Source organism: Scyliorhinus torazame, chromosome 10 (genome assembly GCF_047496885.1).
Source record: "Scyliorhinus torazame isolate Kashiwa2021f chromosome 10, sScyTor2.1, whole genome shotgun sequence".
NCBI lineage: Eukaryota > Metazoa > Chordata > Chondrichthyes > Carcharhiniformes > Scyliorhinidae > Scyliorhinus > Scyliorhinus torazame.
The window spans coordinates 39,356,029-39,381,897 of NC_092716.1; the positions used below are offsets into that span (position 1 = coordinate 39,356,029).

The 25,869-nt window shown below is 49.1% G+C and overlaps 1 protein-coding gene across 1 annotated transcript in view; it reads right to left on the reverse strand.

Annotated features, from left to right (window-relative positions):
• Positions 1-25,519, reverse strand: part of wwp2 (WW domain containing E3 ubiquitin protein ligase 2) — a 307,842-nt gene extending 282,323 nt beyond the window's left edge. Inside the window, exon 1 of the mRNA XM_072517953.1 lies at positions 25,463-25,519. The gene's annotated coding sequence lies outside the window, so the exon portion shown is untranslated. The remainder of the gene's footprint in view (positions 1-25,462) is intronic.
• Between the last annotated feature and the right edge of the window lie 350 nt (positions 25,520-25,869).

The following is a 25,869-nucleotide window of genomic DNA, read 5'->3' on the forward strand; positions in this document are numbered from 1 at the left end:
AATGGGGGGGGGGGGGGGGGGGGGGTGGACCCTTGGAGGTTTCTGCACCAAAGGGAACGAGAGTACTCGTTTTTCTCAGCTGTCCAGAAGGTATATTCGTGGATCGACTTTTTCGTGGTGGGGAAGGCTTTGCTGGCTGGGGTTAAGGGGTCGGAATACTCGGCAATTGCAGTGTCAGATCATGCTCCGCATTGGTGGATATGGTGCTGGAGAAGGGGGTAGTGCAGAGGCCGTGGTGGAAGTTAGATATGGGACTTTTGGGGGACCAAGTGGTCTGACACAAAATTGAAACGGTAATTAAGGAATATGCAGCTTTCAACTGTACGGGGGAGGTGTCGAAGGCAGTCATCTGGGAGGCTCTAAAGGTGGTGGTATGGGGGGGGGGGGGGGGAAGTGATCTTGTTTAAGGCCAGGGTGGACAAAGAGGAGAGGTTGTAGCGGCAGAGGGTAATAGATGAGATGTTGGAGGTGGATAGGAGTTATGCAGAGGATGGGGACCCAGCAAAGCTGGAAAAGAGGAAGGAATTACAGGCGAGCTGTGACCGTCTATCTACCAGGAAGGCGGTGCGCCACTGAGACGAGCAAGGGGTGCAGTTTACGAACATGGAGATAAGTCTGTAAGCAGGTCAGCTCCGGAGGGAAGCAGCGGCAAGGGAAATTGTTCAGGTGAGTGATAGGGCAGGGAAGATGGTGGTGGCGCCGGATCTGATTAACAAGGTTTTTGAGGAATTTTCTGAAGGGTTGTACAGGTCAGAGCCACCCGGGGGAGATTATGCGATGCAGGAATTTCTAGATGGGTTGGAGTACCCGAGGTTAGGGGAGGGGGACAGGGCTACATTAGAAGAAGCGGTAGTGGAGCAGGAGATACAGGATGCGATTGGGAGGATGCAGTCGGGGGAGGTGGCAGGGCCGGATGGGTTGCTGGTGAAATATTACAAAAAATTCACGGATAAGCTGGCACCCCTGATGGTGGGGATGTTTGAAGAGGCGATAGGGAAGGGGGTGTTGCCACAAACTTTGGGGCAGGCATCGATTTCCCTGTTGCTAAAAAAAATAACGATCCGACGGAGTGTGGGTCGTATAGACCCATATCACTTCTGAATGTGGACGCAAAAGTATTGGCGAAGGTACTGGCAGGTAGGCTGGAGGAGTGCCTCCCGAAGGTGATAGGTGAAGATCAGGCGGGGTTCGTGAAAGGGAGGCAGCTCTTTACAAACATTAGAAGGGTATTGAACGTCGTTATGGCACCGGCAGAGGGGAAGGAAACAGAGGTGGTTGTGGCATTGGATGCTGAGAAGGCGTTCGACCGGGTAGAATGGGGCTACTTGATGGCAGTTCTGGAGCAGTTTGGGATTGGACCAAAATTTGTAAATTGGGTAAAGCTACTATATAAGGCGCAGAGGGCGAGTGTCCGCACAAACAACATCAGCTCGAGATACTTTTCTCTCCACCGTGGGACTAATCAGGGATGTCCTATGTCCCCCCCTGCTGTTTGCACTCGTGATTGAGCCGTTGGCCATCACATTAAGAAGTTTGGGGGTATGAAAAGGAATAGTGCAGGGGGGGATAGAGCATAGGGTGTCCTTATATGCCGATGACTTGCTGTTGTACGTGTTGGAACCGAGTGTGTCGATAGAGGAAATATTGGGGCTGCATCGAGTGTTTGGGTCTTTCTCGGGGTACAAGCTGAATCTAGACAAGAGTGAGTATTTTGTGGTACCTCGGCCGGGTATGGGGGCAGGGGTGGGGGGGCTGCCATTCCGTAGGGCAGGGACTCACTTTAGGTACCTGGGGGTGCAGGTTGCCCGGGGGTGGGGAGGGGGCTCCTCAGGTACAACATTTCTAGTTTGGTGGGGAGAGTGAAAGCTGATCTGGCAAGGTGGGATGGTCTCTTTCTGTCACTGGCGGTTCGGGTACAGGCGATTAAAATGAACGTGTCGCCACGATTTCTGTTTATTTTTCAATGCCTGCCGAATTTCCTGCCAAAGGCTTTTTTCAGAGAGATTGAGGGAAGGATTACAACGTTCATACGGGGAGGGAAGGTGGCCAGAGTTAGAAAGGTTCTACTACTTCTGCATGGTAACTTCTATGATTCTACAGAGGGGAAGGCAGTCAGGGGGTTCGGGTCTTCCGAACCCGATGTATTACTATTGGGCGACGAATGTGGAGAAGGTGCGGAGCTGGGTAAGAGGGGTTGATTCCCAGTGGGTCAGAATGGAGGAGAGTTTGTGCAACCTTGAGGGTTGGGATTGAAAGCACTGGCAACAGCGCTGCTCCCGATAGCCCCGGGGAAGTAGCTTCATGATAATAGCTTCATTGAGAATTTGGAGGCAGTTTCGCCAACACTTGGGGGCAGGGTCAAGGGAAATGCCGATTCGGGGGAACCACAGATTTGAGCTAGGGAGGTGGGATGGAAATTTTTCGGAAATGGGAGGAGAAGGGGATTAAGACGCTGAAGGATTTGTTTCTTAGAGATCGGTTTGTAGGATTGAAGGAGCTGGAAGCGAAATATGGGCTGGAGCAGGGGGAAATGTTTAGATACATGCAGGTTCGAGATTTTGCCAGAAAGGAGATACAGAACTTCCCGGAGGAGCCCGCCTCCACATTGCTGGAGGAGGTGCTGACGACAGGGGGACTAAAGAAGGGGGTAGTTTCAGCGGTCTACGGAGCAATTTTGGAGGAGGAGAAGGCACCGCTGGAAGGGATCAAAGCAAAGTGGGAGGAAGAGTTGGGAGAGGATATGGAGGAGGGGTTCTGGTGTGAGGTGCTCCGGAGATTGAATGCCTCCACCTCGTGCGCGAGGTTGGGGCTGATACAGCTGAAGGTGGTATATAGAGCACACCTCACGAGGGCGAGGATGAGCCGATTCTTTGAAGGAGTAGAAGATGTGTGTGAACGTTGCGGGGGGGGGGGGGGGCTAATCACATTCATATGTTTTGGTCCTGTCCAAAGATAGAGGATTACTGGAAGGAGGTTTTTAGGATAATTTCTAAAGTGGTGTACGTGAAACTGGACCCGGGTCCCCGGGACGCCATATTTGGGGTGTCGGACGAGCCAGGGTTGGAAACGGGTGCGGAGACAGATGTTGTAGCCTTTGCCTCGTTGATCGCCCAAAGGTGGATCCTGATGGGTTGGAGGGCAGCCTCTCCACCCTGTGCCCTGGCGTGGCGGGGGGACTTGTTGGAATTCTTGACTCTTGAGAAGGTTAAGTTTGAACTGAGGGGAAGGATGGAGGGGTTCTACAATTCATGGGCATTATTCATTATGCACTTTCAAGAACTGGATAACATCGAACATTAGTTGGGGGGCGGGTGGGTGAAAGGGTTGGGGGGGGCGCGGTGGGCGTTAATGGTGGCCATGGGTGATTCCTGATTCCTTTTAGTCAGTTGTTTATGTAAACATGTGGGCGAATGTTTTGGGTTTGGTGGGAGGATGGGATCGTTGTTATCGATATGAGGATTGACATATTTGTTATTGATTATTGTTTATTACTGACTATTGTTTATTGTCGGTGGGTGTAAATTTGGGAGAAAATGTGAAAAAGGAGAATAAAGAAATATATTTTTTTTTAAAACAATTTTCCTCATGTCACTATCGTTTCTTTTACCAATCACCTTAAATCATTAGTCTCTAGTTCACAATCAGAAAAACTTTTCCCACAGATACTCTATTCAGACCCTTCATGATTTCGGACACTAGCAAATCTCCTCGCCACCTGCTTTTCTCCAACCTCCTCCAATCTATCCACATACTGCAGTTCCTCACCCCTTGAACCATTCTCTTGAATCCTTTTGTAACGTCTCTAATGCCATCAGATTCTTCCTGAAGTTTGGTGTCCAGAACTGGGTGCAATATTCCGGTTGAGACTAAACCAGAGTTTCAGACAGGTTCATCAGAACTTCCTTGCTTTTGTACTCTTATGCCCCACTGATAAATCTCAGGGCCCCAGACAATCATTTGTTAACGTATACCCAGAGGTCCCTCTGCTCCTGTACCCTTTATTCTTCATTGTCTCTCCAAATTTCTGGGACCAAAATGAATCACTTCACAGCCCTCGGCATTAAATTTCATCTGCCGCCTGTCCGCCCATTCGACCCTGTCTATCATAGATGTTGACGAATGTGAGATAAATAGTTAGTTCAAATATTAGTTACAGTAATGTAGATGTAGGCCAGTTTAATTCTAGTGAGTTCACAAAGGACAAAGCACAAAGGATTTCAGAAAGCATGGCAAGGAAGGGGGGAGGGGTGTCTGGTGGAGGATGGGAAAAGGATGCTGGGTAACAAGAAGCCCAAGGTTAAGGAATGCGAAGTGAGCCAATCAGGATGTATGGCCAGGTCAGGAGGTGTATAGGATGACCTATGGGAATCTTGCATGTGAAACTTGATGCCATTTGAATGTATTTGCAGAGATCTCTTTGTCTCCAACCTCATTCGTTTCCGAGGGGTCCAGGAGACATTTTCTGTGTTCTGTCTCTCTATGAAGCGAGTCAGACTTGCAAGTTGGTTAAAAATAAATAATACTATACCTACAAATCCATCTCGAGTTTTACTGAGGCCAGACTGACGGGTAAAGAAACTTAATATTGTCATTTGGTGCCGAAACCCGGGAATCCTCCAGACGGTCACCGACCAACTGCGAAATCAGAATTAGACTGATGTTGGACAAGGAAAGTGGAAACGGGCCCACAATGTGTGTAGCTGGAAAATGACCACACATTGGTTTTCCCCTCTTCTCATGGTCTGATTGGTCTGGTCACTGAAAGTTGGTACGGAAAGATTGTCTCGACGAAATCAAAGGTCAGTCTGGGGATTAGAAAATTAAACTGATGGGACATCGGAAAGATGGTTCAGTTTTATGGGTATTTTTGATGAACTGATGGGACATCGGAAAGATGGTTCAGTTCTAAGAGTGTTTTTGATGAACTGATGAGACATCGGAAAGATGGTTCAGTTCTACGAGTGTTTTTGATGAACTGATGGGACACCGTAAGGATGGTTCAGTTCCACGAGAGTGCTTTTAAAACTATAGTTGGTTAAGCTAAAATTGTATCCGTGGACTGTAGTGGCGAGAAACACAGTCTTGAGGACTAGTTAGAGATTATGGGGAATTGCTTGGATAAATTTCAAAACAAAGAACATCCATAGAACTGGATGCTGCATGTTAGTTAAAGCAGAAGTCTCTCAAAGGGTTAACAGCATCCAGAGTTAAAGACTACAGACAGTGCTTCTCACAAGGGCCTTGAGAGAACAGCAGCAGCCTGTGGTGTAAACAGATACCTTTCTTTCGAGTCAGTGAAACTCCAGCAAAGTTACGTTTTGAATTAATTAAAGGAAACCAGTGGATTTCTCCACCTCTTTTTGTAAAAGTTAATTATTTTAGCAAGCAATTGATTGAAATTACCAGAATCTTAAGTTTGAATTACTTGAAATAATGTTTATTTCATTTTATTTGTGAATTAATAGAAACTTAAAGAAACTCACTGACACCATTTTAAAAAGTGTAAATCTGGAGATGACAGTTGACTTTACTCCGGTATAAATCACCGCAGCTAACTGCTCCCTCATTGATAGCAGCCAACATTTTTGTGAATGTAAGAAAAACTTGTTAAAAGAAAAATTGTTAAGATAAAGAATTAATTAAGTTGTAAAAGTTACACAAGTTTGTGTTAAGCAAATCGTAAATTCAGTTGAGTCGAGATTAGAACTAAGCTTGCAGTTTGCAGTAATTCAATTTGAATTTTCAAACATTTTAAGTTTTAAAAGAACACTGTTAAAACCTTTTAAATAACTTTGCCAAGTAGCAAAAATTGCCATTCGTTATAAATAGGCAAATAAATAAATAAAAGAGCCAAAGTATGAAAGCTAAAAGGAGTTAATTGGATTATGGAGACAATATTGTCAAGGGGAGAGGGATAAGATCATGTTATTAAGTTGGCAAGAAAATGCCCTTAAAATGGGGATTCCAATTAGTGAAGGGGGGAACCAGAAAACTCTGGAGATCTTGAAAAAGGAGTGTGCATTCAAAAAAACGTGCAAGTAAAGAGAGGGTGGACTAGAGTAAAAAAACAATGGGCTACGTTGTTCAATGGCTGGCCTTGCATTAACAGAGACAGAGGATGAACTAGAGAATTGGACCGACTGCACCGGTAGCATTGTCTGCACGAATTCCAGAACCACCAGGGTATCATAATTTATATCCAGTCACTGCTCCCCAGATTCAAATCATGCCAGCCTCTCCAGTCCCTTTGGTTGATAGCTTGGGTCCTATTTCAGCACCTTCACTGTCTGTTAGAGAAGGGGAGCTTGGTTCAACAAGCCCAGTTAGCTATAGGACCCGATCTCGAACAAAGAGGGGCCTGATCCTATCCAGAAACAATTACGCATACCACCTAGATTCCTTAAAAGACTGATATAGTAGGACAGAAAAGTATGAGGACAAAGAAAAAGGATGGGAATGGTTCTGAGGAGCTGGAGGTCCCCCTAGTGGAAGGGAAGGATGTCGAAGTCTTTGAAGAGCCAGAGGAATCCGCTAAAGCGCCCTCTCATGAGACTCTGAGACAGTTGCCGATTAGGAAAATACCTAACCCTGATGCTGCAACAGCAGGAGCCCAGCCCACGATAGACATTTATTTCCCATGGAGACCCAGTGAGATGATGGCTATTCTGGCTGCAATCCCAGACAGGAAGAAATCTCCTGCTGCTTTTGTGGACTATCTGAGAACTACCACCTCAGTTTATCAAGCTGATTCAAGGGACCTCTGGGTCCTAGTCCAGCAGTTTTTAACCCCAGCAGAATACCGCAATCATCTCAATCACTTGAATTATGCTAGCCATGCCGCACTTCAGCAAGCCCATGCCTTGGAAGATGATAGACAGACACAAATCCTGAATGCGTTGAATGCCACATTTCAAAAGCCCATAAACATCTCTGCTATCTTAGACCTCAAACCTAAAAAGACTGAAGAGCTAGAGGAATTTCAGGCGACTTGCTGTACCAAAATGGTCAAAATTCCCCTCAATATTGTGCTATGTTAATGCATTGCCTACCACCTTCCGTGGCTACTGCCGTGAAATAACATGAATTGGACAGAGAACGACCCTTCCCAGATGGCCCAGGCAGTCAGATTTTATTGGAAGGAGGATGTAGGCCAGGAAGGAGGCTCAGTTACAAAGATTAAGACTGAGTATGTAATGAAAAAGGATGATCTGAGACCCCAACCAGCGGCAGATATAGAGGGAACAATGCATGGTTTAATTGTGGCCGTACAGATCACTGGCATCAGGAATGCCCCTTGAAAAGACGGGCAGCAGAAGGAGACTACGCGAGCCAAAAGGAGGGGGTACCCACCAAGGGGAGGACAGACGAGGTACACCGACTTCTCCCAGGCAAACCCTTTCCCAACACAAGATTGACTAGCTAATTTAGTCATAAGGACTCTCCAATCCGACAGGGAACCTATTATCTCTCTGCAGACAGGAGATCAACATTACCCATTTGTAATCGACACTGGAGCAGCCATGTCTTCGGTGCAATCAGAACTTCGACTACCACTATCTGACCACACCCAGCATTTGTCGGGGTTCCAAGGACAGGTGTGCGAGTATCCTATTTCTGAACCTGTGACAGTCACTTATGAGAATAAGTCTACAGGTCATCAGTTTGGGGTGACTACTGGGGATTGGACTGTAACATGTTGGCCCGAGATTTACTGTGTATCTTCCAGCTACAGCTAGAGTGCGGAGACAACGGGGTAACAGTTCAATCATGGAGGATGAGACAACAGTGCTATATTTCTATTACACCCCAGTGGTGGACGTTAGAAATTGAACATTCACTGTACCACGTTACCCTGGCCTATGACAGAACCGGACAAAACAGGGAGTTGGAGGACCAATACCGGCCATTAATTGGGACCGAATGGCCAGTCAAAGTTACAGCCACAGTCACGGGAAAAGAAGGTACAGCCGATTTTGTTACAATACCACCACATTTATGGCCACAGTCAGCTTCTGTAGGCCCTCATATTACACGTCAGGTCCACGACCAGTACCATGCCAAGGATCTGGGGCCTATGGTAAAGAGGGTAGTGGATCATTCAAATCCAACAGAGTACGCACTTCAAGTCATGCCAGACGGCACTTCCATAACATATTTTGAGGTCCCTGAAACGATTAACAGTCGACTTCAGCCAACCCACAGCTCTGGAAGAATAGGGGATTCCTTACCTCGGCCGGCACAGAAATATCCCACCGGGGTTTAGTTAATGACCTACTGCAGGCCCTCCTTATGCCCGCGCAGATTTCTGTCATTAAATGCGCTGCCCATACAAATGGTAAGACCCCAGTTGATGTTGGTAATGAACGAGCAGATTGTGCAGCGCGGACAGTCGCGCAAATTCAGCAAGTGAAATGGTGCCTAAAATGTTAGGTCAGACTAAACGTTCTGCAATAAATAGGTCTGCCTCTGACAAGCCAATGCCAACCATCGAAGACGTCATAAGGTTACAGGAGAACGCTCCTGAGAGTGATAAACAAATGTGGAAACGGTTAGGTTGCACATATGATTCTGTTTCTTCTTTATGGACCACGCCAACACATCTGACTTGTATGCCTGAGGTACTGGCTTTATGGGTCATCGAATGTGTACACTTTGAAACTCATTGTGGGGCTCAGGGGACTAGTGATTTGTTGCTGGGCACTTGGTGGCACCCTAAAATGCAGGGGCTGGCCCAGAGTATCAGTAATCGGTGTTTGATTTGTCACAAATATAACACCGGCAAAGGTATCCCTTGTGGTATGGGGCAAACCCCGTTGCCCAATGGTCCCTTTGAGACGCTCCAAATGGATTACATTGAGTTAGAAAGGTGTCAATGTTATAAATATGTTTTGGTCATTGTGGATGTGTTCAGCAGTTGGGTCGAGGCGTATCCGACAACCGATAATAAAGCTGCTACTGTGGTTAAAGTTCTGATGCGGGAAATCATTCCCCGGTACGGTATACCAGCTCAGTTGAGTTCTGATAATGGGCCTCATTTTCTTGGACAGATTAACCTGCCTCCCTTCCCCAGCGCTATTTTACAGGTGTGAAGTATGATGGGGTGGCTACGCACCACCTGTGTAATCTTCGGCCTCGCCTCGCTTGGAGTGACATCGGCGACGGACATGGAAAAGGAAAATATCATCTACATCTGTAACCCCAACCAAACTACAGGACATTTCATTTATGCAGAGGTGACGTTCTTCGCTGCCCCCATATACGAGGGCATGGTATCGACTTATGGAAGGTCATCAGGTTAATGGACAATGCAGGACTCATGAAGCAATTGCACCGGTCCCAGCGATGGGAAGGGAACATTACATGGACATTGCCTTGTTTTTGGAGTACATGTAAATTTGATTTTGGATGTGTTAAGATTGGTGCCATAAAGGTAAAGTCAGACCGTCAGGAGAGGGTAGGAAGAGGTTGTGAGAGAGAGGGGGACTAGAGAGAGGACGGGGTGTGTAAGGAGGGGAGTACAACTGGAACGTAGGTTATCAGGAGATACACTTAATTAATTTAGGACCCAGACTGAGGAAAACCCGGGTAGTACGAATCTCTTCTACCAGATTTACCACCACTTGTATGGCCAGGGACGGGTTGTCTGCTACCCGAACCCCGCAGCGGTGTCTAGGCTTTTTTCTGTTTCACCGCTTTGGGGTACTCCCCAAACTGTGGTTTCATTGTCAGCGTTCCGAGCCACCGCCCGAGCAAGTCACTCTTCCTTACGATCCGGGTTCAGCACCACCGGCTATTTGCCTTCCCCTTCCTCGGGATAATTCCCACTCACAGTATGATAGGCTGCAACGGTGGAGGGCGTACATACCTAGCCACTTCACTCCCAATAGAGACTCCCGGTTGTACAGCAGTGACGGGTACGGCTGTTTGCTGGTAGAGGTGGAAACAAATATAACATGTCTGTTCCCCAACTGTACGGACAGGAGGTGTCATATCACTCAGGCGTCTGGCCAATGCGTCTGTTACAACACCACCTGCGTTCCATTGAATGCCGGCCTCCAGCTCCTTTGTGGATGGGCGAATGTCTCTTCACATCACTGTTGGGACTAGGGCTTTCCGCATTGCTGGGAGGCCCGAATGGGCGTTCCAAAGCTGGATAAACTGGGCTACTGGGGGATCCCTACGCAACCGATATACTGATTGTGATGCTGGCCTTTACACGGAGCAAGGATACTACTTTTTTTTAATGGCACAGCGACCAATGTTTTGTCACCCCCATTTGAAATGAAATGAAATGAAATGAAAAGAAAATCGCTTATTGTCATGAGTAGGCTTCAATGAAGTTACTGTGAAAAGCCCCTAGTCGCCACATTCCGGCACCTGTTCGGGGAGGCTGGTACGGGAATCGAACCATGCTGCTGGCCTGCCTTGGTCTGCTTTAAAAACCAGCGATTTAGCCCAGTGAGCTTCCCCGCCAAATTGCTATCGGGACTCTAGTCCCTACCACAGACCCTTGCCCCTCGGCGTGGATGCTGCACAATCAGTTGGCACGCCGGGCTGTCTCACCGAATTCTGCGAGAACTGGAAAAAACCTCAGGTTCTCGCACCCAACCGGGGCCACTCAGCCGGATGGGGAATTCTGAGCGCCTTGACACTGGGAGGTGTGGGGTGTTCCTTGGCGGTTAGCGATAGGAATTATTTTATTTGTGGCCTTACCATCCTGGGAAACTAAACCTTGGGAGCCCTCGGGGCAATAACTAAGGAATTGTCTCAGCTTCGGTTGTTTGCCATGCAGAACCGGTATGCTCTTGACTATCTTCTGGCCCGTGAGGGTGGGGTATGCGCCAAAGTGCAGGGCAAGTGTATTATGGGAGTTCAAGACCTAACCGCTAACATCACTAAATTTATGGATCGCATACGGGATCACCTGGACGGAATGCAGGACCGTGGCACTTGGGGTAACTGGGGATTCGGCGGTTGGAAGGACTGGTTGATAAATATGGCCATGTATTTAGGAGTGGCACTCGGCTGCATCTTTGTGGGCCTGGCCATCCTTAAATGCGTCATGGGTAAAATGCAGGGTGCACTGGAATGGATAGACGCCCCTAGAATCTTGGCTGTTAGGATCCACGAGGGTGCAGCGGATGACGGAGTGCTGCAACAGGAATTGGAAATGCAGCAACTAATCTTCTTAGATGAGGGGCCATAGCTACGGGTTGGACAGATAGGTTATCATGAAATGATAAAAGGACGGAATGACGAATGTGAGATAAAATAATTAGTTTAAATATTAGTTACAGTAATGTAGATGTAGGCCAGTTTAATTCTAGTGAGTTCACAAAGGACAAAGCACAAAGGATTTCAGAAAGCACGGCAAGGAAGGGGGGAGGGGTGTCTGGTGGAGGATGGGAAAAGGATGCTGGGTAACAAGAGGCCCAAGGTTAAGGAATGCGAAGTGAGCCAATCAGGATGTATGGCCAGGTCAGGAGGTGTATAGGGTGACCTATGGGAATCTTGTATGTGAAACTTGATGCCATTTGAATGTATTTGCAGAGATCTCTTCGTCTCCGACCTCATTCGTTTTCCGAGGGGTCCAGGAGACATTTTCTGTGTTCTGTCTCTCTATGAAGCGAGTCAGACTTGCAAGTTGGTTAAAAATAAATAATACTATACCAACAAATCCATCTCGAGTTTTATTGAGGCCAGACTGACGGGTAAAGAAACTTAATATTGTCAATGTCAGCATACTGTGGGTCTTACAGGCCAATTTTGTTGTTAAATATAGATACCACGGTGCTGGCGAAGGTCTTAGCCATGAGAATTAAGGATTGGGTGCCGCAGGTTATCCACGAAGGCCAGACGGGGTTCGTGAAGGGGGGGCAGTTGAATGCAAATGTGCGGAGGCTCCTGAACGTTATGATGCTGGCGAGGGAGGGGGAGGCAGAGATAGTGGTGGTGATGGATGCTGAGAAGGCCTTCGATAGAGTGGGGGTACTTGTGGGAGGTGCTGAAGAGATTTGGGTTTGGGGAGGGGTTTGTCAGGTGGGTTAGGCTGTTGTACGAGGTCCCGATGGCGAGTGTGGCCACGAACAAGAGGAGGTCCGAGTACTTTCGGTTGCATCGAGGGACGAGGCAGGGGTGTCCCCTGTCCCCCCTGCTCTTCGCACTGGCGATTGAACCCCTGGCTATGGCACTGAGGGAGTCGAGGAACTGGAGGGGGTTGGTGCGGGGTGGGGAGGAGCATAGGGTGTCGCTCTATGCGGACGACTTGCTGCTATATGTGGCGGACCCGGTGGGAGGAATGCCGGAGGAAATGAGGATCCTCAGGGAGTTCGGGGATTTATCAGGGTACAAGCTCAACATGGGGAAGGGCAAGATGTTTGTGGTTCACCCATGGGACCAGGAGAGGGGGATTGGCGAGCTCCCACTAAAAAGGGCGGAGAGGAGCTTCAGGTATTTGGGGGTCCAGGTGGCCAGGAGCTGGGGGGCCCTGCATAGACTGAATTTCACAAGGCTAGTGGAGCAAATGGAGGAGGAGTTTAAGAGGTGGGACGCGTTGCCGCTGTCCCTGGCGGGTAGGGTGCAGTCAGTCAAGATGACGGGTGTTCCCAAGGTTTTTGTTCCTGTTCCAGTGCCTCCCCATTCTTATCCCGAAGGCCTTCTTTAGGCGGGTCAACAGGAGCATAACAGGGTTTGTGTGGGTGCAAGGGACTCCGAGGGTGAGAAGGGTGTTCCTGGAGCGGAGTAGGGATGAGGGGGGGGGGGGGGGGGGGGGGGCGGGGGGGGGGGCTGGCGCTGCCCAACCTCTGTGGGTACTACTGGGCCGCCAATGTGGCAATGGTGCGTACGTCGGTGATGGAGGGAGAGGGGGCTGCATGGAAGAGGCTGGAGACGGCGTCTTGTGAGGGTACGAGTCTGGAGGCGCTGGCAACGGCGCTACTGCCGCTCCCTCCAATGAGGTATACCACAAGCCCGGTGGTGGCGGCTACCCTCAAAATCTGGGGGCAATGGAGGCGGCACAGGGGGGGGGAAGTGGGGGCCTCGGTGTGGATCCCAATATGGGGGAACCACCGGTTTGTCCCAGGGAGAATAGATGGAGGGTTTTCGGGGTGGCACAGGGCAGGGATAAGAAGGTTGGGGGACATGTTTGCGGATGGGAAGTTCGCGAGTCTGGGTGAGCTGGAGGAGAAGTATGGTCTCCCCCCGGGGAACACCTTTAGGTATCTACAGGTAAGGGTGTTTGCTAGGCGGCAAGTGGTGGGATTCCTGCTGCCACACACGGTACAGGACAGGGTGCTCTCGGGGGTGTGGGTTGGAGAGGGGAAGATCTCGGCAACATACCAGGTGATGCAGGAGGAGGAGGAGGCCTCGGTGGAGGAGCTGAAAGGTAAGTGGGAGGAGGAGATTGAAGCGGGGACTTGGGCAGATGGCCTTAGGAGGGTGAACTCTTCCTCTTCATGCGCGAGGCTCAGCCTCATACAGTTTAAGGTGCTGCACAGGGCACACATGACCGGGACAAGGATGAGCCGGTTTTTTGGAGGTGAGGACCGGTGTGTTAGGTGCTCAGGGAGCCGAGCAAATCACACCCATATGTTCTGGGCATGACCAGCGCTGGAGGAGTTTTGGAAGGGCGTAGCAAGGACGGTGTCGAGGGTGGTAAGATCCAGGGTCAAACCGGGCTGGGGGCTCGCAATATTTGGGGTTGCAATGGAGCCGGGAGTGCAGGGGGCAAAAGAGGCCGGTATTCTGGCATTTGCGTCCCTGGTAGCCTGGCGAAGGATTCTTCTTTAGTGGAAGGATGCGAGGCCCCCAAGCGTGGAATCCTGGATCAACGATATGGCGGGGTTTATTAAATTGGAAAGGGTAAAATTTGCCTTAAGGGGATCAGTGCAAGGGTTTTCAGGCGGTGGCAAACGTTCTAGGACTTCCTGGCAGAACGGTAGACAATGATCAGCAGCAGCAACCGGGGTGGGGGGTTCTATTTTATTTTTGTTTGTCTATAGCGGGGGATCTGAGGGGGTGTATATATTTGCTATGTATTAATTCGGGGTGTTAATTTATTATTTATGTATTGGGGGGAGGGGGTCAGGGGGTTGTTTTATTTTGTATTGAATCCTATTGGGGTCCTTTTACATTTTGTTGTTGATATTTTGTGAAAACTTCAATAAAAATTATTTATTGAAAAAAAAGAGATGTCAGCATACAACATAGTTGGAGAATGGGGAAGGGGAGGGGGAGGGGAAAGGGAGCTGCGCCATAAGAGGCGGGTCAGGTAAAGGGATGTTCCCGCGCCAGAAAGAATATGGCGGGAAGACAGGCGCAAGGCTGATGGGAGTTCCCCACACGGGGGGGGGTCGAGGAGTGAGCAGGAGTAGCCGGGGTCAGTTGAAGTCAGCTGACTTACGGAAGTAATATGGGGGGAGCAATCATGCGAGAAAGAGATCTAGCGGGGGGGGGGGGGCAACTGGGTTGCTGCTGCGGAAATCCAAAAGGAAATGGCTAAAGAGTGGGTGGACGGGGATGGTATGCGACGCTGGGGGAGCGAGTGGGAGCGCGGAGGCGGGATATGGGACTGGCCTAGAGAAGGTAATGGCTAGTCGACACGGGAGGGGGGCAGGTAGCCCCCTAGTGAGGCTGATCACGTGGAACGTGAGAGGCCTGAACGGACCGATAAAAAGGGCCCCGAGTGCTCGCGCATTTGAAAGGACTAAGGGCAGACGTGGTTATGCTCCAAGAGACGCACCTAAAGGTGGCGGACCAAGTTAGGTTAAGGAAAGGATGGGTGGGACAGGTGTTCCACTCAGGACTAGACGCAAAGAACAGAGGGGTGGCCATCTTGGTGGGGAAACGGGTAGCATTTGAAGCAAAGAACATCGTAGCAGATAGCGGAGGTAGATATGTAATGGTGAGTGGCAGGCTGGAGGGAATGGAGGTCGTGTTGGTTAATGTGTATGCCCCAAACTGGGACGATGCGGGATTTATGAGACGGATGCTGGGGCGTATACCGGACCTGGAGGTAGGAAACTTGATTTTAGGAGGGGACTTTAATACTGTGCTGGACCCGGGGCTAGATAGATCCAGCTCAAGGACCGGAAGAAGGCCGGCAGCGGCCAAGGTACTTAAGGGGTTTATGGACCAAATGGGGGGAGTGGATCCATGGCGATTTCTTAGACCTAGGGCTAGGGAGTTCTCCTTCTTCTCCCGTGTCCATAAAGTGTACTCCCGGATAGATTTTTTTGTTTTGGGAAGGTCGTTGATCTCTAGGGTGGAAGAAGCGGAGTATTCAGCCATAGCGGTTTCGGACCATGCCCCACATTGGGTGGACCTGGAATTAGGAGAGGAAAGGGAGCAGAGAGCACTCTGGCGATTAGATGTGGGATTGATGGCGGATGAGGGAGTGTGTGCAAGAGTGCGGGGGTGTATTGAGAGATACCTGGAGATCAATGACGATGGCGAGGTCCCTGTGGGAGTGGTATGGGAAGCACTAAAAGCGGTGGTCAGAGGAGAGCTGATCTCCATTCGGGCCCACAAAAGGAAAACAGAGGCCAAGGAAAGGGAAAGATTACTGGGAGAGATTTTAAGGGCGGATAGGGAATTTGCAGAGACCCCGGAGGAGGGACTGTACAGGGAGAGGAGACGACTCCAGACGGAGTTTGACCTTCTGACCACCAGAAAGGCGGAGGTACTGTGGAGGAAGGCACAGGGGAGGAGGTATGAATATGGGGAAAAGGCTAGTCGCCTGTTGGCTCATCATTGCGAAAGAGGACAGCAGCGAGGGAGATAGGAGGAATTAGAGACGAAAAGGGAGACACGGTACGAAGAGCAGGAAAGATAAATGAGGTGTTCAAGACCTTCTATGAGGGACTGTATAGGTCTCAACCCCCAGAGGGAGAGGAGGGGATGCCGCAGTTCCTGGACCAATTGAGGTTCCCGAAAGTGGAGGAGCAGGAGGTGACAAGCCTGGGGGCACCGATTGGGGTGGACGAGGTTATTAAGGGACTGGGAAGCATGCAAGCAGGGAAGGCTCCGGGACCAGACGGGTTCCCGGTGGAATATTACAGAAAATATGTAGACTTGTTGGCCCCGTTGATGGTGAGGACGTTCAATGAGGCCAGGGAAGGAGGGACTTTACCCCCGACGATGTCGGAGGCGACGATATCGCTAATTTTGAAGAGGGATAAAGATCCGTTGCAGTGCGGGTCCTATAGACCTATTTCATTATTGAACGTGGACGCCAAATTGTTGGCAAAGGTACTGGCATCGAGGATAGAGGACTGTGTCCCGGGGGTGGTGCACGAAGACCAGACAGGGTTCGTAAAAGGGAGACAACTGAATGTTAACGTGCGACGACTATTAGGGGTGATAATAATGCCCCCAGTGGAGGGGGAGGCAGAGGTAGTGGCGGCAATGGATGCAGAGAAGGCATTTGATAGGGTGGAGTGGGAGTATTTATGGGAAGTGTTAAGGAGGTTTGGGTTCGGGAACGCATTTATTAGCTGGGTTAAACTTCTTTATGGGGCTCCAACGGCAAGTGTCGTTACGGGTCGACAAAGATCGGAGTATTTCTGACTATATAGGGGAACAAGACAGGGATGCCCGCTGTCTCCATTGTTGTTCGCGTTGGCAATTGAACCTCTGGCCATGGCGTTGAGAGACTCCAGGAAATGGAGAGGGGTGATGAGAGGGGGAGAAGAACACAGAGTCTCGTTATACGCAGATGACCTATTATTATACGTGTCGGACCCAGCGGAGGGGATGATAGAAGTTATGCGAATGTTGAGGGAGTTCGGGGATTTCTCGGGGTATAGGCTAAACATGGGGAAGAGTGAATTATTTGTGATACATCCAGGGGACCAGAGTAGAGAGATAGAAGGCTTGCCTCTAAGGAAAGTGGAAAGAAACTTCCGATACCTGGGGATTCAGATCGCTAGGAGCTGGGGAACCTTGCACAGACTTAATCTGACACGGCTGGTAGAACAAATGGAGGAGGACTTCAAGAGGTGGGACATGCAGCCTCTATCGCTGACGGGCAGGGTGCAAGCAATTAAGATGATGGTCCTCCCGAGGTTCTTATTTGTATTTCAATGTCTCCCTATACTAATCACTAAGACCTTTTTTAATAAAATAGACAGGAGCATCACAAGCTTCGTGTGGGCAGGGAAAGTTCCGAGAGTAAGGAGGGGGTTCCTTCAGCGTAGTAGGGACAGGAGGATTGGCACTACCGAACTTGGGCGATTACTATTGGGCCGCCAATGTGGCAATGATACGTAAATGGATGATGGAGGGTGAGGGAGCGGCGTGGAAAAGACTGGAGAGAAAGTCCTGTAAAGGGACGAGTTTAGAGGTGCTGGTGACAGCGCCGCTACCGCTCTCACCAAAAAGGTTTACCACAAACCCGGTGGTGGCGGCAACATTGAATATCTGGGGACAATGGAGGCGACAGAGAGGGGTGCGGGGTGCCCTGGTGGGGTCCCCAATTAGGAACAACCATAGGTTCGCCCCAGGAAGAATGGATGGAGGATTTCAGAGCTGGCACCAGTTGGGAATTAAGAAGGTGGGAGATTTATTTATAGATGGGACTTTTGCGAGCTTGGGAGCATTGGAGGAAAAATATAAGTTACCACGGGGAAACTTCTTGAGATATATGCAGGTGAGGGCGTTTACTAGACAACAGGTGAGGGAATTTCTGTTGCTCCCGACACAGGGGATTCAGGACAGGGTGCTTTCAGGGGTGTGGGTCGGAGAGGGCAAGGTGTCAGAGGTATACCGAGAGATGAGGGAAGAGGGGGAGGAGTCGGTGGGCAAACTAAAAGGAAAGTGGGAAGAAGAATTAGGGGAGGAGATAGAGGAGGGTATGTGGGCTGATGCCCTAAGCAGGGTAAATTCCTCTTCCTCATGCACCAGGCTTAGCCTGATTCAATTTAAGGTGCTACATAGAGCACACATAACGGGAGCAAGATTGAGCAGGTTCTTTGGAGTGGAGGACAAATGTGGGAGGTGTGGCGGGAGCCCGGCAAACCACGCACATATGTTTTGGGCGGCACTGGAAGGGTATTGGAAGGGAGTGACGGGAGTGATTTCGAAGGTGGTGAAGGCCCGGGTCAAACCAGGCTGGGGGTTAGCCCTATTTGGAGTTGCGGATGAGCCGGGAGTGCAGGAGGCGAAAGAGGCCGACGTTGTGGCCTTTGCGTCCCTAGTAGCCCGGCGCAGGATCCTACTCATGTGGAAGGAGGCGAAACCCCCCGGACTGGAGGCCTGGGTAAATGATATGGCGGGGTTCATTAAATTGGAGCAGATAAAGTTTGCCCTGAGAGGATCGGCTCAAGGGTTCACCAGGCGGTGGCAGCCATTTCTCGACTACCTAGGGGAACGTTAGAGGGAAGACAGATGACCAGCAGCATCAACCCGGGGAGGAGGGGGGGGGGGGGGGGGTTTAGTTTAGTTTATGTCAAAAGATTATGGGGTTTAGTTATTTGCGTATTGTTAAAAATTTCTTTACTGTTACGTTTGCTTTGTAAGAGGGAAAAAATTGTTGTTTGGAAAAAATTTTCAATAAAATACATTTTATTAAAAAAAAGAGCTAGTCTGGTTCAATCAGACAGAGTAACCACACAAGTTAGCAGAGAGTTGAACTCAGAGAACTGTGCTAGTAGTTCAATAAACCTGATTGAACTAACTTCAAGGTCTGGAGTATCTTTCTGATCTAAGCTACATCCAGTTGCAGCCAGTGTTAGACCACTGTACCTAACACAACAAAATTATCAATCCATTTCCAAGGTTTGTATAGGACTGTTTCTTTCTGGCAGTTTCATGGGCCCACAACAGATTTAACCACAAGTCATTTTATTTCCTGTAAAACATAAGCAGTCAATTTCCAAGTGCCTTGAACCACTGCTTTGACAAATATTGAAATATTATCTTTTCTCACGATTTAGGTTGGCGATTTTCGTCATACATCACATTTTGGGAAGGATGGCAATTATAGCCGGTTTCGGATTTTGTTAATTCAAAATACTTGGGCTACAAAGCACAAGGGTTGCCATTTCCCCAGAAACATAGGGAGGCACTATTGTTCTGGGGGGGAACGTGGCATGAGCAGCTGCGATTTCACAGGTGGCTCTGCCCATCTTTGAATCCGTCTTTTCATCCTGTTGCACATTTCATATTTGTCTTTTCTTGGGATGCATGTCTTGTGCTATATCCCACGAAGTGTTTGGTTGAAAAACTTGCAAGAGCTGAGATAAAATGTTTAAATTCTTGTTCGTCTGTGGCAGCTGGAGTGGGCTGGGGTGGGGCCCTGCTTTCAGTGGCACAGTTGCTATTGTGCAGACCCCCACCTTGGCGGTGTTGTGTGCATTCGATGATTGCTGCTAACGAAGATGTAATGCTGGCTGAAAGTCTCGGCTCTGAGGTGCAAGACGTCCGGGTGAAATTCCAAGAATTGTAGGGTACGTTTAATTAGGTGTTGGAGGCACAGGAGCAGATACTTGAGAGAGAACTTTTCCAAGTGGAGCCCCACCTCCGCACTGTCGGGATTCTGCTACATGGATTGTCGTCCATCCTGACGGATTCGGGAGAAGAAGACAGGGACCGAGAGGAGCACACCACTGAGCCCGGTCCCTGGAGAGGGGTGGTGGAAAAGATCCCGAGTGAGTTCAAATGTTGGCTGCCATGTTTCGGTAATCTTGATTTGGAGATTGAGTGTTTGTGATTCGATGGAGCACATCATATCCTGTCTTTGAGGCTGGGGGCTGGTGTGGCTTCCTGATTACTGGCCCTTTATTGTCCTATTCCTGGTGCTCATCATGACAGGTTGGAGATGGCCATACCGGTCAAGTCATTCCACCTCACTCCCAGCCGGGGCCTAGGCTGTGGACCACCCGTGTGGTGGTGAGATGGCATGGTGGAAGTAATGGTGTATCATGCTGCGATCATTGGAATCCTTGAAAGATCCTAAAGAGGGCTCGTTGATCCTGTTTTATCCTTGCATTTGCTTTCTTGGAGTGTTCGGGAAGATGTCTTTATCCTGAGGACTGCCCTGAAATTTAATTGTTATCCTGGGAGTTGCTCCCTGTTGATCATGTTGTTGTTTGCTTGATGGTTGTTTTTTTTCCTATAGTAGTGTGTGTATTACAGGTGCAATGGCCTGTACTGTTGGTTATCCTGATTTTGCAAGTTCTTGTTTCGTCATGGAAAATGGGACATGTGCATAGTTTTAATCTAAGTAATCATACTTTATGGTGTATTATAATCCTGGTGGTTGAGGGAGGGGGTAATTCTTTGCCAGGAGAGGGGTGGAAGGTTGGGGTTGGTAGGGTTAGTTTGTCTCTACTCTGATGGAGGATAGCTCCCCCAGTTCATCCTCACTGTGATGGAGAATAGCCAATCCGTTTCAGATTTATTATCCTTTTTGGTTTGAATCTCAGAATCCGTGCTTTTATCCTTCACGAGCCTGAACATTTTTTTTTTTTTTAAATATTTTTTATTCTCCTCCTTTTTCACATTTTCTCCCAAATTTACACCCAACAATAAATAATAATCAGTAACGAATGTAATGTCAATGCCCATATCAATAACAACGATCCCATCCTCCCACCAAACCCCAGACAAACCCTCCCAGCCTCCCCCCCCCCCGGCAATGTTCGAAGTGATCCAATTCTCGAAAGTCCATAATGAATAACGCCCATGAATTGTAGAACCCCTCCATCCTTCTCCTCAGTTCAAATTTGACCTTTTCAAGCGTTAAGAATTCCAGCAGGTCCCCCTGCCACACCAGCGCACAAGGTGGCGAGGTTGATCGCCACCCTAACAGGATCGGACTTCGGGCGATCAACGGGGCGAAGGCTACATCTGCCTCTGTGTCAACGAGGCGAAGGCTACAACACCCCGGACATTTTACTGGGTTCTATCGGACTCTTCCGTTGGGGCGAGTTTGTCTTTTCTCCTTACATGGGCCTCTCTCTTTGGCTGTTTATCTGTGGAGCTTATCAGTCTGCTCTAAAAACAGACAAGAACTCAAAGTGGAGTCAGTGCCCCTGGTTGTGGATGGAGGATGAGGGTGCCCGTGGATATCTTTTGTATGGCGGTGGTCTTCGCAAATTGGTCTGGGTGTCCCCTCCCTGACAGTCTCTTATTTCTTCCCTCATCCGAATGAGGGTGGTGCTGGTGGAATGAGTAGGGCTCTTGGGCATTCAGTGAGGAGAACTGGCCCTCCTTCCCAGGGCACCTAGTCGGTGGGTGTCTTGACGGTTCTTCTTCCTCCGGATTGGAATCCCATCCAGGCTAGGCTTAGCATCCTTTCTTTCCTTGTGAAAGTGGAAGTGGTGCCTTGCCCTAGGTTGGGTTTGATAGGAGTAGGCTTGGCAGGCTATCGATTGGGGTTGTGAAAGAGGTCCTCAGGACAGAATTATCTGGGGTTTTTTTATTTTTATAAAGGATGTTGCTGGGCTAGGCCAGGCTTGGCATCATGTTCAGTATCCTGTACCCCTCAGGGATAGGGGGTGCCCCCTTCTGGGGCCATCTGTCCCTTGTTGATTGGGTGGCTGGCTCTCCTCCTCATTGGCATGCGTCAGGCATCTGTCCAAAAGCTGTGGGATTTGGGTTGGATCTATTTCCCTGTTGTTTGTGTGAGTAGTTGTGATGGTTCTTGCTGGGTTTCTGTGTTCGGGCTGTCTAGCTGTGTCCACACCGAGTGTTCATTTTACGGTGGTGTTGGCTTTTCTCCTGGAAGGTCCTGGTTGTCAGCCTTCCCTCCGGGGCATTCCCCCCACCCCCCCAGGGGCCTCTATGATTGGAATGAGAATGAGAATGTTTGACATTAATAATAATAATAATAATAATAATCTTTTATTGTCGTAAGTAAGAAGTTAGTGAAAAACTCCTAGTCGCCACATTCCTGCACCTGTTCGGGTAAGCCGGTACAAGAATTGAACCCGCACTGCTGGCCTTGCTCTGCATTACAAACCAGCTGTCTAGCCCACTGAGCTAAACCGGCCCATATTACTCAAGTTTTGGGCTTTGCGGGTATCCCGTTGTTCCCCTTGGGAGTGTGCTGTCTCCGTCAGTTGAGTGGTCTATTCCCCCCGGTTTAAGGTCCCTCCACGAGTGCTGTGATGAGTCAGGAGCTGAGCTGGGTCCTGAGCTCTTATTACCCAGGGGATCAGTTCTGGTAGCTCTGGGTTTTCCTCTCCGCTACTTCTTCTATGGGAGATCTTGGGTCTGAGAACAACTTGGACTTGTTACTGCTGGTTCTCACCATTATTTTTGGATATATAATCAATATTGGTTCTGTTCAGGGCCTGGACAGGGGTTTTGGGGTACGTATGTAACTTCCCCTTAAGAACTGGGGTCCTCGCGGACTTTTGCTTTTTTGTAGTGCTGGGTATGTTGTATCCATTCTTGGTTTTTGCATGGGTGCAGTTGGGTTTGAAATCTAGAAAAGCAGGCTATGTTGGGTTGCTGATGCCTGTGGTGCTGCTGGAGCCGAAGGGATCGTGTGTTGGTGTGCACCCAATCTAGCTGCGATTCATGCGACGTGGAAGGGTGTGCACCTTCCTGCCATGCTTTTATCCCGTTCTCCCCTTGGCTTCTGGTGGGATCACAGGAATATTTGGTTTTGCCCAATGGTTCCACCAAGCCAGTTGTGATGTTGTTCCCCTGTTGCATTTTGTGCCCATGTACATTGAGCCATTTTTTCCACTCCCCTTATGTATGGTATTATTTTGTAACTTTGTCGTGTCTGTTTCTAAAATGTAAAAGTCCAATCAATATACTTCCATAGAACGAGTGAGAAACACCCTATTAATCTGTAACTAGCAAAATTGGGAGCAAAACAGTTGAAATTAATCACTTGCTAGTGTTCCAACCTACGATACATAGCACATACTGAATTCACCATTATATCAGTTGGCAGCACTCTTGCTTCTGGACCAAAGATTGTGGATTTAAGTCACAGCTGGAAGCCGTAATCCAATTATATTTACAAAGTTTTCAACAACCTACTTTCTCTCCTTCCTTCAACAACATCCTCCCCTCCCCCCACCATCCAAACAATCCCAACATAAATTAATGCAAGATCTTGGGAGACATTTTCATCAAGTACTCAGAAGTAACAAGGCACACTATTTTATGGAGAAGTGACAAAGAAAAATCTTCTGTCAAACCAAGCAAAATCTCATCTAAACATATTACTTGCACTTTTTTTGTAATATCTATCCTGCAAATTATCTCATATGCACTTGGAAGTTCAGGCTATTATCAGGCTCATCATACATGACAAATTCAAACTCCAGAAATGAGTCCCATTGGCACTTAACACTTTGAACTCGAGCTCCCAAGGTTAGATATCCAGCCAGCAGAGTGGACAGGTGTTGTGTTGAACATTTCAAGAATCTGCACTTTCAACTTTATTGCACATTACTTCTGTTCTATGCTAAATGTCCTGTAACAAAAAATAACTTTTTCCATGGGTAGCCAAAACTGCCTTTAAATGTTTGGGCAAGGGTCTTCAGAGTGCATCTATGCACAGGGAACACAAAGTATCAAAAAGTGATGTTCTAATTGTGTCAAATCTTCACATAGAAAGCAGCCTATGGTTACCCAACTCTGCAAGCATATTTCTGACAATAGAGATCATGGGCTGGATTCTCCGGTCGCCAAAATCACATTCGGTGACTGGCCGGAGAATCTGAGTTCTGGACCAAATCAGGGGCAGCACCGCTTTCGCGATGATCCATTCCCTCCAAAGCAGCATACCCTAGGAGTACGCTATGCCACGTATCAACGGCCTCAGGACATTGCCTGAGGCCCGCCACCCCCCCTCTCACGACGATGCTCCACCCCCAACTGGCCGAGTTCCGACGGCGTGGGACACGTGTGGACTCATCCGTCAGGAACTCGGCGTGGTGGCTGCGAACTAGCCTATCCGCAGGCAGGGAGTGACATTATTCAGAACTGGGGGCACTGTGGGGGGATGGTCCAGGGCACGCAAGCCGGCCCGGGGGGGGGGGGGGGGGGCTATTTCACAGGACAGATTCACATGCAGCCTCCACCATGTAGCACGGCGCAGCCGCTACAGGCCACCACCGTGCGCATGCACGGCCACGGACCTGGCAATTCTCCAGGCCGTATCAGCAGCTAGAACCAGGTGCTCTACGCTGCCACCCTGCTAGCCTCCAGCAAAACAGGGAATTGGTGGCCATTTTGTACCTTTTTCTGGCGTAAAACACCACCCTTCCCACATCAGCATGGGGACATAGCCCCAGAATCGGAGAATCCAGCCCCATGTGTTTGCCAATAAAATATTCTCAGACTGAATACTTCAGAAGAATCTTCATGAAAGGGATAATGGAATAATTTCAGTGAGCAGAATAGCAAAGAGGTGCGTTTTTGCTAGTTTAGCATTGATGTCACACAAAACACAAAGCTGGAATTTTCTCCATTGGGGTAACCAGGAACTTAGACCAAAAATACATCCATTTGTGTCCATTCTGCTGATGCTCATTCAATTTACCAGAGAATCTCAGTAGGATTCACCCGAATTGAATCAGCCACCATTCATTCACAATAGGTGCCCATGATTGAGAATCGACAATCGAGGAAACTTTAAGTGACTGGTACTCCTGTCGCAAAGATGCTAAACAGAAAACGGAGTTCTCAGAAGATAACCCTTTTTAAAAACTCAATGTCAATGAGTCAGTCCTTCCTGCTGCACCCGTAGTGCACGGGGAGGAAATTCGTGCGTAATGTAATTAGACACCTAACTTGTTTCCGGCCAAAAAAAAAAATGCAATAATCTATTGCATCTCTGGGCACAAATCCACAGGGATGTCCAGGACAAAAATCGGGTATGAAGAAGATCCCAAGGAAGGAAAGAAGAGGATAGGAGGAAGAAAAAGCAGGCCTCCCCTCCTCCTCTAGAGGGTTCACCCCATCCTTCCAGGCTCGGAGGTAGGGTTCAGTCTCTGGATTCGGGCAAGAACAAAAAAAAAACACACACAACTATAGCACCTTCCTCAAACCGGACGTAGGTGTAAAACAACACCCTCAGAGTTTCAAGCAGGGATTCCACCAAATGTTGGAGCTCTGATCAAGTTGTTTTGACAGGTCAAGAATCTGTGGCGTTTAATGTAAAGCAAGTTAAGCGAATTTTTTGGAAAGTAGAATATGAGCGGGCTGACCTCCCTCCCCGCAGCAAACTCCACCTGCCCGGCCCGCAGAGTTCAGAGCCTTGGGGCGCACTAGCCTGACTACCGCCGGCCGGCCCGGGCCGCTGTTATTTATCATTCACTGGTAGCCCGAACAGTCGCAGCGCTGCCGGCTTCACTTCCGCCAGACACGCACCACCCCCTCTCCCTAATTAAAGAATGACAATAAGATAAACCAACCCAGATTCCCTCTCCCTAGCTCTCTCTCCACCGCACGCCACCAATAAACCCCTGTCCCCGCCAGGAGCCTTCACTTTTACCTCAGCCGCCGCTTCCACTTCCGCCTCCTCCGACACTGTCAGCTGACCGCCGTCATCTGACCGGAAGTGATGCGGCAGCCTAGCAACCGCAGGCCTGGGTGGGCAGGTCGCAGTCCACCTTGCACCTCCTCTCATTTAGAGGGAATCGTGAGCAATCTTGATACGCCCTGTTCCAGAAAGGTCAGGACAATCTAATGGAAATAATTTGCATTGATGCAGCATTTCACGATGCTCTTGGGATAGACCCGTAGAATGCCGACAGTGCAGAAGGAGGCCATTCGGCCCATCGAGTCTGCACCGACCCTCTGAAAGAGCACCTTACCCAAGCCCCCGCCATCACCAACCCTACCTAACCTTTTGGACACTAAAGGGGCAATTTAGCGTGGCCAATCCACCCGCCTGCACAT